General features: G+C 40.4%; 1 protein-coding gene across 6 annotated transcripts in view; it reads left to right on the forward strand.

Annotated features, from left to right (window-relative positions):
- myo3b (myosin IIIB) overlaps nucleotides 1–17,299 on the forward strand; it is a 581,719-nt gene that overhangs the window by 22,106 nt on the left and 542,314 nt on the right. The window contains exon 1 of one of the 6 annotated variants that reach the window (XM_087989046.1): nucleotides 11,773–11,860. The exons of the other annotated variants lie outside the window; for them this stretch is intronic. The gene's annotated coding sequence lies outside the window, so the exon portion shown is untranslated. Of the gene's footprint in view, nucleotides 1–11,772; nucleotides 11,861–17,299 lie in introns of those variants that run through there. 6 annotated transcript variants of the gene reach the window in all.

Below are 17,299 nucleotides of genomic sequence, written 5' to 3' on the forward strand. Positions count from 1 at the left end.
ACAGTGAATTGCAATGAAAACTTACCATCACTTACTCAGGACAAATAGGGAGGATAATAACAAATAGTGTGGCCGCATTGTTTTCTCCATTCTGAAAATGATCAGCCAGAAATGGAGATTTCTCCATTGACGTTCTCTCTCCATTAAAATAGAGAATACAAAAAGTTCCCAATCTTGAAGAAGTTGCTTTCAGCAACAGCAATCTTGAATCTAGGCTGAATTGCAATGGTTTAACATTGAGTGTTAGTGTGTTGTCTTCCTAATCTATGGATCAGTGCTGATTGGGTTTTGAGTTCTGACCTTGCCACTGTGATTGTGAAGAATGCAATACTTTGTCCAAAGCATGAGAATTGACACATTTTAGAACATAGTGCAACAGGTTTATTTCATCAGGTACCTGACGAAGGAGCAGCCCTCAGAAAGCTTGTACTTCAAAATAAACCTGTAGGACTATAACCTGGTGTCATGTGATTTTTAACTTTGTCCTCCCCAGTCCAACACTTTAGAAGAGGCTTTCTTTTTACGTTATTTAGAAATGCTAAAACAAGTTAATCTTTTCTCCAGTTACTTGTGGACTGCTTGTTAAATTTTATTCTTAACATCTATTTGAAATATATTAGCTCTCCACTTAATTATGAGCATGTTTCATCAAAATGACCTAATTTGTTATTATGACTTTGTGCTGATCCAATTGCAGTCGTCAGTAAAGAAAAGGTATAGATGTTATGTGGTCTTGGTGTTATATGGTTTTCCAGTTCCAGAATCTTTTCCTCTTGTTCAACTTGACAGATACTTTTATTCTTCCACATTTCTTTCCAATGTATCTTTTTCAATCCTGTTTGTCTTCTTTGAATACAATTCTTTCCCTATATTCAAGCTTCTCCCAACTCTTTAACAACCATGCTTACCATGATATTTCTTCTTTTAGTGTAAATCAGTTCTACAGTTTAGTGATGATTTCCTACTATTGCTGATCCTGCTGTAGGATCAAAACAGTCTTTTGAAGACTGATTTTTGGCTTTCAGATGATCCTTGGAAGTAGAGCAGATCTAAAGATTGTTTGAAACCAAACTGTTCTCTAAGCAGGAGTTTGCAAACTTTCTTTTATGCCCATTAAAGAAATAAAAGATTAGGTGCTGGGCGGATGGCCAGGAACACAATTAAACAGTTTACCTCTATTCGTGCCACTCCTACTCAAACCCACTGTACTGTTCCAGTGGCTGACATTTCAGTAAACTCTAGGCCTGGAACAACTGGCTCTTCTGGGTTAACAACTCTCGACTTTTTCTACAACTGAAAATGAAAAGAAAATAAATTACATAAGCAACAACCTAAAATGCATGCATACGGGAGAGACAGTCCACAGAAAACTTTTCTCTATCTACAACAGAGTTCCCAATTTCAAACTGCAGTCATTTATTGGATGAATACAAAAGAGAATTTAATTTAGTTTGTACATTGTTGTCCCAGCAGTCCCAGTATTTGTAAACTTGAAAACCAGGCCCAGAAAGTGGGCATGTTTTGGGTAAATCACCACAAGTTACCTTTAATTTGGTGACATATTAAGAAATCTCACAGACAATCAAATACTGAAACAATGATTTATTCTTAATTGCAAGTAGCAACCAAAATAAGACCCCTCAAGTAAGCAAGTTAAGCCTCACAACTCAACATGGCTATTACCTGATTAATGGTGGAATTTAGTTACCATTTCAACCAACAGTGTCTGTCTCTGGAAGTGTCTAGGGTTCGATCCTTGTGCAGTGTTCTTCGAAATTGTGCTGCTGTTGGATTCCTACACAGATTTTTGTCCTTCAGGTCTATGGTGTTACAGTATTAATGATCTTTTCGATTCTTTCATCCAAATTGTTGGCCATTCTTCTGAAACCATCAAGTTTACCTTCTTATTAGAAAGTAATTTCTTGTTACATTTAGCACTGATTGTGTGCTTGAATTCATGGCTTTCTTGCAGTTATTTCCTTAAATTCTTCAGCAGGCAATCAGTTGTCCTTGTGGCACGAAGCAGTCAATTATCAATCAGTTGTCAAAACAGTCTTGTTCATGTAGCTTTGACTCCTCCTTCTCCCAGGTACGGCTAATTGCTTTCAATTCCTGTATAAGTCTGTTCTCGACCCCTAATATTTTATTCCAGTGTTATTGCTGCTTTCACTCTATGAAAATTTATGAAAGTTCTGAAGTTTATAATATCTCAGGTTTTAGAAGGAAAATTAAGAATCTATAAATGAGCACAAGAAATCATATACACAAATAAATAAGCTCTAAGAGTGAAAGTGAGCAACATTGCTTACTTCACTCACCATCCTTCCAGTGTGTGGCTCGCATTTGCATGTGCACTCTCTTCCTTTATTCACAGGTTGAATTTCCGGTGTCCAACATAAAGGAATAGCACAAAATATCATCAGGTGTTATGACTTTTACTGTAACAAACAAACTACAAAGAACACTGATTAAACATTAACTGTTAGGAGCTAATACTCTAAAATACAGAAAAGAAAATCATTAATGTCTTAATGCATATCTTATATATGCATATCGCAAAAATGTACACAATTTACAGCATAGTCTCCAGAGGATTAGACTTTACTGGAAAATAAAGTGCTTGAGGAACTCTGCAGGTCTGACAACATCTGTGGAGAGAGAAACGAAGTTAACATTTTGAGCCCAATATGATACAGCTTCAAACCCAGACTTATCTGTATGAGCAAATTATATTTTCCCTTTTTAGACAGATTCTGTAGACTTTAGTATACTCCTCTGCTTGGATAAATACAAAAGCTGGAAATGTGTTGCTGGAAAAGCGCAGCAGGTCAGGCAGCATCTAGGGAACAGGAGAATCGACGTTTCGGGCATAAGCCCTTCTTCAGGTAAATACAAAAGCTCCAAGTGAACAGAATATACATTGCACTTTTCAAAATACTTCCACATATATTTTGTTTACTGTGTGGAACATTCTTCATTGATTATATTTCATGAACTCCCAATTTTTGCTCTTTGTATGCATATACTTCACAACAGATCTTGGAGGAGGGAGGTGGCAGAATTTTCCCACAACAAAACCAATTAAGGTTTAAGTCTTTTAAAGATTAGAATTAAATTAGTTTGATCTGAGATATATGGGCATCTGTTTGCAGAAAGATAAAGTATTTTAAAGTACACATTTCATATTGCTAAATCATTCTGTATCAGGAAATAATACCTAGATGTAACTTGATACCCTTTCAGCCAGATAATGAAATACAGTAAAAGCCAATATTTAGTTTGATAATATAATACTTGTGCAGGTTATTAATGAGTTTGGTTGCCAAATCAATCAGAAAATCACCTTTAATAAGACTTGCTAATGTTCAAAGTATAGAATTAAATGGTTCACATCTATCCTAAACTAAACTAGAACTCATGTCTTGCCTTGTTTCAACTCAAAATTGGGTTTTACCTTAGGAGTTGTAGATTGGGCAATAATTGAAAGAAGACTGTGCTGGACTGAAAGATTGATGCCTTTTTATTGTAATTTTTCATTGTACTTTTAAAGTTTGGATGCAAGCTTGAAAATAACAATGCAGATGTAAACCAAAATATTTTAAGTGGTTGTAGAAATATGTATGTTCTTTAAAAATATCCTGAAGTACTTAGTTATCATTGAGCAAATCCCAATATGTAGAAATGAAATTTGAGGCTATTGAATGTTAATTACAGATAGCTAATTATTTTTATAATTTGATCTCATGTGCAAGTTGGCTGAATGATTACCATGGCAACTGAGATGCTCTGCATTATATTTTATCCCTCATCAAAGTAACCTTCACTAAAAGCAATGCTTTATTGCAATGCATTATATTTTTAACAAAGCAACAAGAGGGATAACCATTTGTTCTCTATTCTAATCAGACATTAGGCCATGAAGTATAATTTTTATTTCACAAATGGAGAATACTTTGACTTAATATTATTGTTCTTGTTGAATAGTCTCTTTTACTTGTGAAATAAACATTTTTCTCTGGAATTTCCTGTTCTGTTACCAGCAGTGATATAATTATTCAGAGTGAAAAGCCAGGCTTAGTAATGCTGCAATAAAAATCACAAATATTGGAAATACTCAGCAGGTTAACTTGTCATGTGGGTGAACTGTCATCAGATTATTTCAAATTTTCAGTATCTGTAATATGAAATGCTTTTGTATTTGTGATTTTGCAACCTTTTTTCCCCATGATCTTATCAATAAATCAATCCATACTGAGTGAAATTTGTTTTATTAAATTGAGATACTACGTCTGAGTCAGTAGCAGCACTGTGTGTACCACTTACAAGATGCACAGCAAAAATTCACCTTCCAAATCCCAATCACTACTGTCTAGAAGGAAAAGGGGAGCAAGTTCCCCGCCAAGCGCTGCACCGTCCTGACTTGAAAATATTACTGTTCCTATAATGTTGCTGGGTCAAAATCCTGGAACGTCCTCTCCAGTAGCTTTATGGGTCTACGGACAGTAAATTGACTGCAGTAGTTCAAGAAGGCAGTTCACCACCACCTTCTCAAGGCACCTAAGGGTGGTCAATAAATACTGGCCTAACCAGTGATGCCCACATACTAAGAATTTTTGTTTTAAAAGTTCGGTCACAGCCTGTGGGTGGTAGTGATGTAGGGACAGGAGTAAACCATCAGGTCATTGAGATCAAGACAGAACATCTATATCAGTCCCACTTTCCTGAATTATCTCCATTTCTCTTAGATTTTTGGATTCTGATCCCTCTGGGGTGGACCACACTGAGCTTTTTGTATTCATTCATATGTGTAGGTGTCATTGCTAGCAGCCTTTATTGTCCATCCCTAATTGCCTTGGGAAGATGTTGGAAATGTTGGACAATGGGAAGTAACGAGGAAGGCATCACTAGGACAGAAGATAGAACAGAGTGAGGGAGAGTAGGAGGGCCATATCTATTCTGGGTCTCCAGGAAATACTTCACTGATATTAACCTTACTGAAAATCAGTATTTTGTTTGTTTCACCAAGGAAGCTGTCACTGCTCTACATCACTTACTGCAGTCACAACTCAAGATTTATACTGAGGCATCAACAATACTGCCTGTATCTATAAAAGTTACAATGACCGTTAACATAGAACATAGATCAGTACAGTGCAGAACAGGCCTTTCGGCCCTCGATGTTGCGCCGACCCGTGAACTATTCTCAGCTCGTCGCCCTAAACTATCCCATCATCATCCATGTGCTCATCCAAGGATTGTTTAAATCTCCCTAATGTGGTTGAGTTAACTACATTGACAGGTAGGGCATTCCACACCTTTACCACTCTCTGTGTAAAGAACCTGCCTCTGACATTTATCTTAAAACTATCACCCCTCAATTTGTAGTTATGCCCCCTCATACAAGCTGACGTCATTATCCTAGGAAAAAGACTTTCAGTGTCTACCATATCTAATCCTCTGATCATCTTGTATGTCTCTATCAAATCCCCTCTTAGCCGCCTTCTTTGCAATGAGAACAGACCCAAGTCTCTCAGCCTTTCCTCATAAGACCTTCCCTCTAGACTAGGCAACATCCTCGTAAATCTCCTCTGCTCCTTTTCTAATGCTTCCACATCCTTCCCGAAATATGGCGATTAGAACTGTACACAATATTCCAAGTGTGGCCGCACTACCGTTTTGTATCGTTGCAGCATAATATTGCAGCTCCAGAACTCAATCCCTCTACAAATGAAACCTAGCACACTGTATGCCTTCTTAACAGCACTATCAACCTGGGTGGCAACTTTCAGGGATCTATGTACATGGACTCCAAGATCCCTCTGCATATCCACACTACCAAGAATCTTTCCATTGACTCAGTACTCTACCTTCCTGTTATTCTTCCGAAAGTGCATCACCTCACATTTAGCTACATTGAACTCCATTTGCCACCTCTCAGTCCAATCCTGCAGTTTATCTAAGTCCCCCTGCAATCTGTAACATTCTTCCAAATTGTCCACTACTCTACCGACTTTAGTGTCATCTGCAAATTTACTGATCCATCTACCTATGCATGTGTCTAAGTCATTTATAAAAATGACAAACAGCAGTGGTCCCAAAACACATTGGACAAAAACTGATCCATTTATAGCATTTCCTTATGCCACATCACTAGTAACCAGACTCCAGGCTGAATATTTTCCATCAACCACCATTCGCTGTTTTCTTTCAGAAAGCCAGTTTCTAATCCAAACTGCTAAATTACCCTCCATCCCATGCCTCTGAATTTTCTTCAACAGCCTACCATGTGGAACCTTTTCACAGGCTTTACTGAAGTCCATGTATACCACGTCAACTGCCCTACCTTCATCTACATTCTTGGTCATCCTCTCAAAAAATTCATTGAGGTTTGTGAGACACAACCTGCCCTTGACGAAACCATGTTGACTATCTGAAATCAAATTGTTGCTTGCTAGATGATTATTAATCTCATCTCTTATAATCTTTTCCAAAACTTTTCCCATAACAGAAGTAAGGATCACTGGTCAGTAGTTACCGGTGTCATCTCTACTGCCTTCTTGAAAAAGGGCACAACGTTTGCAATCCTCCGGTCCTCTGGTACTAAACCTGTAGACAATGATTACTCAAATATCAAAGCCAAAGGCTCAGCTATGTCCTCTCTACCTTCCCAGAGAATCCTCGGATACATCCCATCTGGCCCAGGGGACTTGTCTACTTTCACTCCTTCTAGAATTGATAACACTTGTTTGTAACTAACCCTCGATCCTTTCTAGTCTAATATCGCGTACCTCATTTTTCTCCTCTACAATATTCTCCTTTTCCTGATTAAAGACCGATGATAAATGTTTGTTTAGCACCTCTCCGATCTCCACAGGGTCCACCTTCAACTTCCCACTTCTGTCTTTGACTGGCCCTATTCCTACCCTAGTCATCCTCTTATTCCTATAGAAAGCTTTAGGGTTCTCCTTTATTCTATTTGCTAAAGACTGCTTGTGTCCTCTCGTTCTTCTTAACTCTCTCTTTAAATCCTTTCTTGCTGATCTGTAACTCTCTATCGCCTCATCAGAACCATTTTGCCTCCTCAATACATAAGCCTCCTTCTTCTGCTTCACAAGAGATGCAATTTCTGTAGTACCTTACCTTATCACTTCCTCCCTGCCTGACAGGGACATACCTATCAAGGACGCGCAATGTGTGTTCCTTAAACCAGCTCTACATTTCCATTGTCGACATCCCCTGCATTTTGCTACCCCAGTCTATGCATCCTAATTCTTACCTAATCGCGTTATAATTGCCCTTGCCCCATCAGTAACTCTTGACCTGTGGCATGTACCTATCCCTTTCCATTCGCTAAAGTAAACGTAACTGAATTATGGTCACTCTCTCCAAAGTGCTCACCTACAACTAAATCAAACACCTGGCTTGGTTCATTACTAAGCGCCAGATCCAGTGTGGCCTCCCCTCTTGTCGGCCCTTTGACATTCTGTGTCAGGAAACCTTCCTGTACACATTGGACAAAAACTGATCCATTTATAGCATTTCCAGTCAATGTTGGGGAAGTTAAAGTCCCCCATAATGACCACCTTGTTCTTTTCACTCCTGCCCAGAATAATTTTGCCAATCCTCTCTTCCACCTCCCTGGAACTCTGCAGAGGCCTATAAAAAACTCCAAGCAATGTGACTTATCTTCTCCTGTTTCTAACCTCAGCCCACACTACCTCAGTAGACGAGTCCTCGTCAAAAGTTCTTTCAGCCACTGTTATTGTATCCTTGACTAACAAGGCAACTGCTCCCCATCTTTTACTGCCTTGCCTGTTCTTAATGAAAGATCTATACCCTGGAAACTGCAACATCCATTCCTCACCCTGCTGTATTCATGCCATCTTTTGCTACAGGTCCTTCCAGCCAGCAGCAAGTAACATCAGTGATACATTGATATGTCATTGTACTGTGAACCAGAGGTTATGAAGGTTCTGTATACCTCCCCTTTCTACCTTCTCTTCTGGCAGAACAAAGTAAGTTGAGAGAATACATGGCTTCAGCTACATGTCAGATTATCCCAGATGGGTCAAGTACTATTAACTGCATACACGTTACTGTGTATATTCCCTATTACCAGCCTGACATTGTCTTCAATTATGAAAGTCCATGTCCTCAATGTACATTTTGTGCATTGGTTTGTGACAACATGATATTCTAGTAGGAGTCTTAACTCAATCATCAGTGCCAGTCCTCTGTTCCAAGCTTATTTTAACTAGGTAAGCAACTTCTCGGAAAGTTACTGGGCAGTAAGAGTTATCCTCTGTGAACATGGGTTATCAGTCCTTGCAGGAATTCAGACTTAGAACTATGCCACTACCAGATAATTGATTTTGCAATCGACATGTTCAACAAATGCTTCTCCTGTCTGACCTGTTGTAGACGATCACAGCAGTCTGTTGTAGATTTCCCTTTTGTCTGTTGTTTTTTTACAGCTTTGCCATTATTAGCTACCAGCCTTAATGATTATCACCTAGGAAGCAAATGGAGGATGAGAAGCAGCACCCTTAGCTGGTGGATGCTAACACATTAAGGACAGCTTCGCTGGCCTTAGTTGCACAAGCCCTAACAATCTCATAACCGTATGATTGCCTTTAGAAATATTTCAAATGGCCAAGCTGGGTGACATTGAATTGCTCTGCCTGGAATGTCCAGCTGCAAATTGCAGCATCTTGTTCCAGACTCAAATTATTTGCAGTGGTTTGTGAGTAAAATAAAACCTGAGCATTGATAATCACAGATTTATTATGGATCAAAAGAAGGCCATTCAATTCACCATGTCCGCAGTGGCTCTATGAATGAGCAACATGAATTAGTGCCATTTTCCTTCCCTTTTTATATAAACCTGCATAACGTTTCCACTGAAATAATCATTTTGTGCCCTGTTGAAGATCACAATTGAACCTGTCTTCATCACACTTCTAGACAGTGCGCTCCAGCTTCATACAACTTGCTGTGTGAGAAAGTTTCTTCTTTCATCATGATTACTACTGTTAGCATTACTTCTCGTGCCTGCATGGAAGCATACCAAAGAATTGATCTCACCTTCAATCTCAAGAAGTCTCAAATCCTTTACCGACATGTCCCAAGACAAGGTTTGGTCCATCCCATCATTAAGATGATGGAGAAATTCTCCCAAATGTGAAAACTTTCCCTGACCTGAGAAACCCCACCTCTCATCAAAGGCTGATATTGATGCAAAGATTCAACATTGCATTCAATCTGTGAGCATCACCTTTGGATGTCAAAGGATGACAATCTTTATTGACGTCCGTGCTGATAACAAAATCCTTGTGCATAAGACAACCTTCCAATTCTTAAATATGGCTCTGAAACTTGGACTGCATATAAACACTACCACAAAACCGTCAAGGTATCATTAATTCTGTTTGAGTAGATTCTCCACAGCAGCTGGGAGGACAGGCATACTAACATCAGCATCCTTGAAACAGCCAAAGTACCAGCATCAAACCCATGACCTTCTGAAACTAACTCTGCTGGACTGACCACGTACTTATGATACCTGAGTTCAAACTGAAAAAGCAAATCGTCTTCACCCAGGTCAAATAAGACACTCAAACGAGACAAGAACAAAGGAAATGTTCAAAGACTCCCTGAAGGCTTCCTTCAAGAAATGTAACACTGATATCTCCATGCGTTGATCCTCATTCAGAAGAAACTGACTTAGAGGAAGCTTCTGTATGAAGGGATGCAATTCTAGGAGAATGTCTGTCGGCAAATGGGAGTACAGAAAAGAAATCTGAAAGCAATGCTAGCGATCTCAAGGCCACTTTGACCTCCTGGAAACACGTGCAGAGTGTCTGCTTGGAGATGTAGCTCTAGGATTGACCTCATCAGTCATGCAGGACTCACAGAGCCAATGACCAGTGACATGGAATTTCCTAGATGTACGATCGTACTCTACAGTGAGTGATGGCTGCTGCTACTTTTGCAAATCACTTTGAATCTGCACCCTCTCAAATAATTAAATTGTTATTTAAGTTATGTTCATTTCTTTTGTGTAATAAACTTCTGTTTTTAGTTGTTAAAATAAAATCTGCTGTGTTCTTCATTCCAGTGACAGACTGCCTTATTAAAACCAAAACTAAAATATCATCTATCAGGCCAGATTTCAGTCTAGGATCTGAGTTGTTCGATAATATCAGCTGAGATCATAACACACCAGTATTACCAGAATGTATCATTACACAGTTCACTGCATTTGTCACATTTCTACCCATTTCACCGACTTGTCAATGTCCTTTTGAAGTTCTCCAGCGTCTTCCTCATAATTTACAATGCATCCAAGCTTTGCATATTCCACAGATCTGATTCATTAATACAAATAGGTAAAAGTAAAGACCCTAATACAGACCCCTAGGGAAATCCATCACAAACCTTCCTCCAGCCTGAAGAATATCCATTGGCAGTTACAATCAGTTCTGAAGAAGTCGTATCAGACTTGAACCGTTAAATTTCCATGACTGCCAAACCAGCTGAATTCTTTTTACATCTTTTGTTGTTATAATCATTATGATGTCCTGTCACTTGTCCAATTTTGGATTCCTGTTGTTAGTGCCTCTTTTATTCCATGAGCAGTAACTTTTATTGCAAATCTGATGTGTGGCTCTACATAGAATGCTGTTTGGAAAGCACATTATATCAACAGCATTAGTCTCATTAACCCTCTCTGTTAACTCTTCAACAAACTTCAGATTAGTTACACTGGAACAAACACCAAAAATATCAGAGAAATTCAGCTGGTCTTGAAGCAGCTGAGGAGAGAGAAACTGAATTAATGGTTTGAGTCCAATCTGACTTCTAGAAAAAAACCCTCTGAGGAGTCATATTGGACTGAACATTAATTCTTTATCCTGAATGCTATCAGAGCTGCTGAGTTTCTCCAGCAACAAAAGCTGAAATTGCTGTAAAATCTTAGCAGGTCTGGCAGCATCTCTACTTTCATAGAATCACTACGGTGTGGAAACAGGTCCTTTGGCCCATCAATGCTGCACCAACCCTCCGAAGAGTAACCCACCCAGATGCACTCCCTCATATTTATCCCTGACTAATGCACTAACCCACACATTCCTGAATACTTTGGGCAATTTAGTATGGCCAATTCACCTAACCTGCACATCTTGGGATTGTGGGAGGAAACTGGAGCATCCGTAGGAAACCCACGCAGACGTGGGCAGAATGTGCAGGCTGCACACAGACAGTTGCCCAAGGCTGGAATGAAACTCAGGTCCCTGGCATTGTGAGGCAGCAGCGCTCACCACTGAACCACCATGCTGCCTGTGATTTTCTCCACTGCATCTATGGAGAGAAAGCAGAGGTAATGTTTTGGGTCCAGTTTTCTGAAGAAGGGTCACAGTGTCCTTCTTCAGAACATTGGAACCAAAAAGTTAACTCTGCTTTCTCTCCAGAGATGCTGCCGGACCAGCTGAGTTTTTCCAGCAATTTTTTTTGTTTTTGATTTACGGCATCCACAATAATTTGGTCACTTTTCATTTACAGCTTCTCCAGCATTTTGGGTTCATCAGATTTCTAGCATCTAAATGGTGTGCAGTCATCAGTGAACATGCCCACTTCTGACCTTCTTGATGATGGGAAGGTAATTGAAGCAGCTGAAGATGGTTGGGCCAAGGACAGAACCCTAAGGAAGCCTTATAGAATTGTGCTGGAACTGAAGTGACTGACCTCCCGCAACCACATCCATTTCCCTTTGTAAATGTTTGGACCAAGGCAGTAATGTGGTCAGGAGCTGAGTGGCCCTGGTAGAACTCAAACTGAATGCCAGTGAGCAGATTATTGCTAAGTAAGTGCTCCTTAATAGCATTGTTGAAGATACCTCCGTCAATTTAAAATCATAAAGCCATACAACAGGGAGACAGACTCTTTGGTCCAATTAGTCTACGCTAACCATGTCTCCAAACTAAACTAGTCCCACTTGCCTGTGTTTGGTCCATATTCCTCCAAACCTTTCCTATTCATGTACTTATCCAAATGTCTTTTAAATGTTATAACTGTACCTGCATCCACTACTACTTCTGGCATTTCATTCCACACATAAACCACTCTGTGTAAAAAAAGAAGTTACCTCTCATGTCCTTTTTAAAACTTTCTCCTCTCACCTTAAAAATATGCCTCCTAGTTTTGAATCCTCCCCCCTCCCCCGCCCCTGGGGGAAAAGACCTTTGCTATTCACCTTATCTATGCCCCTCGTGATTTTATATATCTCTATAAAGTTACCCCTCAACCTTCCACACTCCAGTGAAAAATTTCCCAATCTAAGTAGCCTTTTTGTTATAACTCCAACCCTCCATTCCCAGAAACATCCTGGTAAATCTTTTCTTAACCCTCTCCAATTTAATAATATCCTACCTATAGTAGGTTGACCAGAACTGCACACATTACTCCAGAAGAAGCCTCACCAAGATCCTGTATAGCCTCAACATGATGTCCTAAGTCCTATATTCAAAGGTCTGAGCAATGAAGGCAAGAATGCTAATCCTCTTTTGAACAAACCTATCTACCTGTGACTCAAAATTCAAAGAACTATATACCTGAACCCTGAGGTATTTCTATTCGACAACAGTGCTTAGGCTGATACCATTAATTGTATAAGTCCTGCCCTTGTTTGTGTTACTAAAATGCAATACCTCGCTCTTATCCAAATTAAACTCCATCTGCCACGCTTCAGTCCAGTGATCTAATTGATCAACATCTCTTTGTAATTTTAGACAGCCTTCTTCACTGTCCACTATAATACCAATTTTGATGTAATCTGAAAACTTACTAACCGTGCCTCCTATCATCCAAATCATTTATCAAAATGACAAACAAAAGTAGACCCAATACCGATCTGATGATTGAGAGTAGACTGGGCAATTGTCAAGTTGGATTTGTCCTGCTTTTTGTGTACAGGACATACCCAAGTAATTTTCCACGTTATTGGGTAGATGCCAGTGTTGTAGCCGTACTGAAACAGCTTTGTAAGGGGTGCAGCAAGTTCTGGAACACAAGTTTCAGTACTATTGTCATAATGTTGTCAGGGTTCATAGGCTTTGCAACATTCAGTGTTTTTTGCCGTTCCTTGATATCACATGGAATGAACTAAATTGGCTGAAGACTGACATCTAAGCTGCTTGGGTCCTCTGCTGGAGGCTCATTTAGCACCACTGGCTGAAGATCGTTGCAAATTCTTTGGCGTTTTGTGCTGATATACTGGGCTATGTCATTATTTGAGGATGAGGATATTTGTGGACCTTCCTCCTCCAAGGAGTTATTTCATTGTCCATCACCATTTCTGACAGTTTACATCTGTCTGGTTGTGGAATTGCTTAGCTTTGTCTCGCAGTTGCTGCTTACACTATTTGGTGCACAAGTAGCCCTGTTGTGTAGCTTCACCAGATTGAAACCTTATTTTCAGGAGTGTCTGGCACTGTGTTTGTCTCGTTCTCCTGCACTCACCTTTGAACCAGTGTTGATTCTCTGGCTTGATGGCAATGGTAAGGTGAGGGAATATGCTGGGCCATGAGATTTCGGATTGTGTTGGAGTATGTTTGGTTCTACTAATGGCCTAAAGGCCTCATGAATGCACAGTCTTGAGATAGATTAGATTACTTACAGTGTGGAAACAGGCCCTTCGGCCCAACAAATCCACACCGACCCTCCGAAGAACAATCCACCCAGACCCCTTCCCCTCTGTTTACTCCTTCACCTAACACTATGGGCAATTTAGCATGGCCAATTCACCTAACCTGCACATTTTTGGATTGTGGGAGGAAACCGGAGCACCCGGAGAAAACCCATGCAGACACCGGGAGAATGTGCAAACTCCACACAGGCAGTTGCCTGAGGCGGGAATTGAACCTGGGTCTCTGGCACTGTGAGGCAGCAGTGCTAACCACTATGCCGCCCATTGTGCCACCGTGCCGCCCATACTAGACGCTAGATTTGTTCAAAATCTATTCCATTTTAGCACTGTGACATCCTACATGACACAGTGGAAGGGATTCTCCAAGTGAAGATAGAATGTGGTCGCCGCAGAACTGTACTGTGTCTTAGTAACATTCACCATTATTGTCATGGATTGATAAGAATGAGGATGAATGTAGTTTTTTCTTATTGTTGGTTCAGACCCTATCCAGTTCAGTCAATATTGGTGCTGCCAAGCTAGTCTTGGTGGTGGATGTTGAAGTACCCCCACCCAGAGTACATTGGAGCATTGAATCATGAACCAAGGTGGGTAGTGGGGGTGTGAGGTTGGGGGGTGTGGGTGTGGTGCAGTGGGTTGGGGTTGGTTTATGTGGTAATCAGCTGGAGGTTTCCTTGCCTGGGTGTGAACTGATGACATGAGATTTCTTGGAATCTGGAGTCAATGTTGAGAATCCATAGGGCTGCTCCTTCCAACTGTATACCACGATGCCACCACCTCTGTTGGGTCTGTCCTGCTATGGGACAGGACATAATGAATGGTGGTGATTCTATGTGTAGGATATGGTTCTGTACGTATGATTGTCAGACTGTTGCTTAACAATTATGTGAGTCAGCTCTCCCAGTTTTGGAACTATCTCTAGATGTTTCTAAGGAGGATTTTGCAGAATCGACAGGGTTGTGTTTGCTGTTGTTGTTTCTGGTGTTTTAGTCTATGCCAGTTGATGCACCCAGTTTCATTCCTTTTACTTTTTAGGTTGCTACACTGCTTCAGAGGGCAGTTGAGTCAACCAGTTTTGATGGCCCTTCCTTTAAAAGGCATTAGTGAACCAGATGGGTTTTTCCAACAATCGATTCATAGTCATCATTAGATATTTAGTCCCGATTTTTATTGAATATTTACTTTTACTCCACCATCTCCCATGGTGGAATTTGAACTCACGTTCTCAGAACATTATCTGGATTACTAGTTCAGTGACAGTACCTCGAGGTCTTTGCCTCTCTCAGGATTAAAAGGGGTTTCCACCAGTAATTACAGACTCCCACACTGAATACCTAATCTTAAAAGTGGAAAATCAATGGACTGTAGCATATATTAAAAATCATATGTCGTTACACCTTGGTGTACAGGTTAACATATGAAATTCTTTAGTGTGCCTTCATTACAAATTAAGATTAAAGCAAGGTAGCAATTATTTAGCATTTAGTCATAAATCAGACCAGAACTGCAAATTATTTTGTTAAGACATTGCTGGCGCATACCCCTTTTAATCCTGAAGCAGGTCCGCCACCTCCAAAAAGACCCCACCACCAGGGATATATTTCCCTCCCCACCCCTTTCCGCCTTCTGCAAAGACCATTCCCTCCGTGACTACCTGGTCAGGTCCACTCCCCCCTACAACCCACCCTCCCATCCTGGCACCTTCCCCTGCCACCGCAGGAACTGCAAATCCTGCGCCCACACCTCCTCCCTCACCTCCATCCAAGGCCCTAAAGGAACCTTCCACATCCATCACAGTTTTAACTGCACATCCACGAATATCATTTATTGCATCCGTTGCTCCCGATGCGGTCTCTTCTACATTGGGGAGACTGGACGCCTCCTAGCAGAGCGCTTTAGGGAACATCTCCGGGACACCCACACCAATCAACCACACCACCTTGTGGCCCAACATTTCAACTCCCCCTCCCACTCTGCCGAGGACATGGAGGTCCTGGGCCTCCTTCACCGCTGCTCCCTCACCACCAGACGCCTGGAGGAAGAACGCCTCATCTTCTGCCTCAGAACACTTCAACCCCAGGGCATTAATGTGGACTTCAACAGTTTCCTCATTTCCCCTTCCCCCACCTCACCCTAGTTCCAAATTTCCAGCTCAGCACTGTCCCCATGACTTGTCCTACCTGCCTATCTTCTTTTCCACCTATCCACTCCACCCTCCTCCCTGACCTGTCACCTTCATCCCCTCCCCCACTCACCTATTGTACTCCATGCTACTTTCTCTCCACCTCCACCCTCCTCTAGCTTAATTCTCCACACTTCAGGCTCTCTGCTTTTATTCCTGATGAAGGGCTTTTGCCCGAAACGTCGATTTTACTGCTCCTCGGCTGCTGCCTGAACTGCTGTGCTCTTCCAGCACCACCAATCCAAAAGCAGGTGGCAAATCAGTTGATCTCATAAAGTAAACATCTTACAATGCAAGTACCTTTCTCAGTTTAATTAATACATTTTTGATCAATACAGATCATCTGTTAATATTGATATTTCTAAAATTTCATGCAGCAATAAATAACTCTACTGTTGAAAATAGTTCTGCGCTTGTAACCTCTCAAGTGAGCATGAAGTAATGAAGCTAACTAGATAGTAATTTTATATGACAATTATTTTCATATTGTGTTCTTTGCTTTGCATTGCAGCTAAATTATGGACACATCATCATATAGAAGATGAGGGCATTTTAGCTACTATAAGCACCATTTGACTTTATGTAAAGAGGCCCTGATGCTGCATTAAATTTTTGAGTCTATCAATACATCTGTTTAAGTTGCTTACGGTACTAAACAGGCGTGTTTGCAGCATTTTGAAACAGCAATGTTTGTCTTCCTGCAGTGGTCAGTAAATGTGACAGAATTGCTTAATCATAGTTTATTTTAATTGAACACAAATTTAACCATTTGAAATGTCAAATCTGACATTTTAATTTACAATTGAATGGAATTACTGAAAAGTTGGTTGTGTTGATTTACTGTTAACGTTACGGTAACCTACTGTTTATGATGTAGGACTAATGATTTGATAAAGCATCATGAATTCAAATACAACCATTTACGGAATTAGAATCAATAGGTGAGGACATTTCTAGGCTGACATCAGAAAAGTGACAAGAAAAGAGCTGTGAGACAGCTCTCCCAATTTTGGAACTAGCCTCCTGATGAAGGGCTTTTGCCTGAAATGTCGATTTTCCTGCTCCGCAGATGCTGCCTGACCTGCTGTGCTTTTCCAGAATCACTCTAATCTAGACTCTGGTTTCCAGCATCTGCAGTCCTTGTTTTTACCTAAAGGAGGAAAGGAGCAGTCTTAGCCATCCTACACAGTCCAATCAACATTTCATACACTGGGTGCAATGGCACATATTCTAATAGCAAATAATAATAAATTCAAAGTTAACAGAACAAATTCATACATTTAATCCATAGCCTTTAGTTTCATTCAAAATTTTCTAGTTTTAAACTTGTGCACATAAATATTATTTAATACTTCCAATTCAGATTTTTCATTTCTTGAGCTCTGAAGAACTCATATTGGACTTGAAACATTAAT

This window comes from Chiloscyllium plagiosum, unplaced genomic scaffold, assembly GCF_037043375.1.
Source record: "Chiloscyllium plagiosum isolate Xiang-an unplaced genomic scaffold, Cpla_swu_hap1 HiC_scaffold_7, whole genome shotgun sequence".
Lineage (NCBI taxonomy): Eukaryota > Metazoa > Chordata > Chondrichthyes > Orectolobiformes > Hemiscylliidae > Chiloscyllium > Chiloscyllium plagiosum.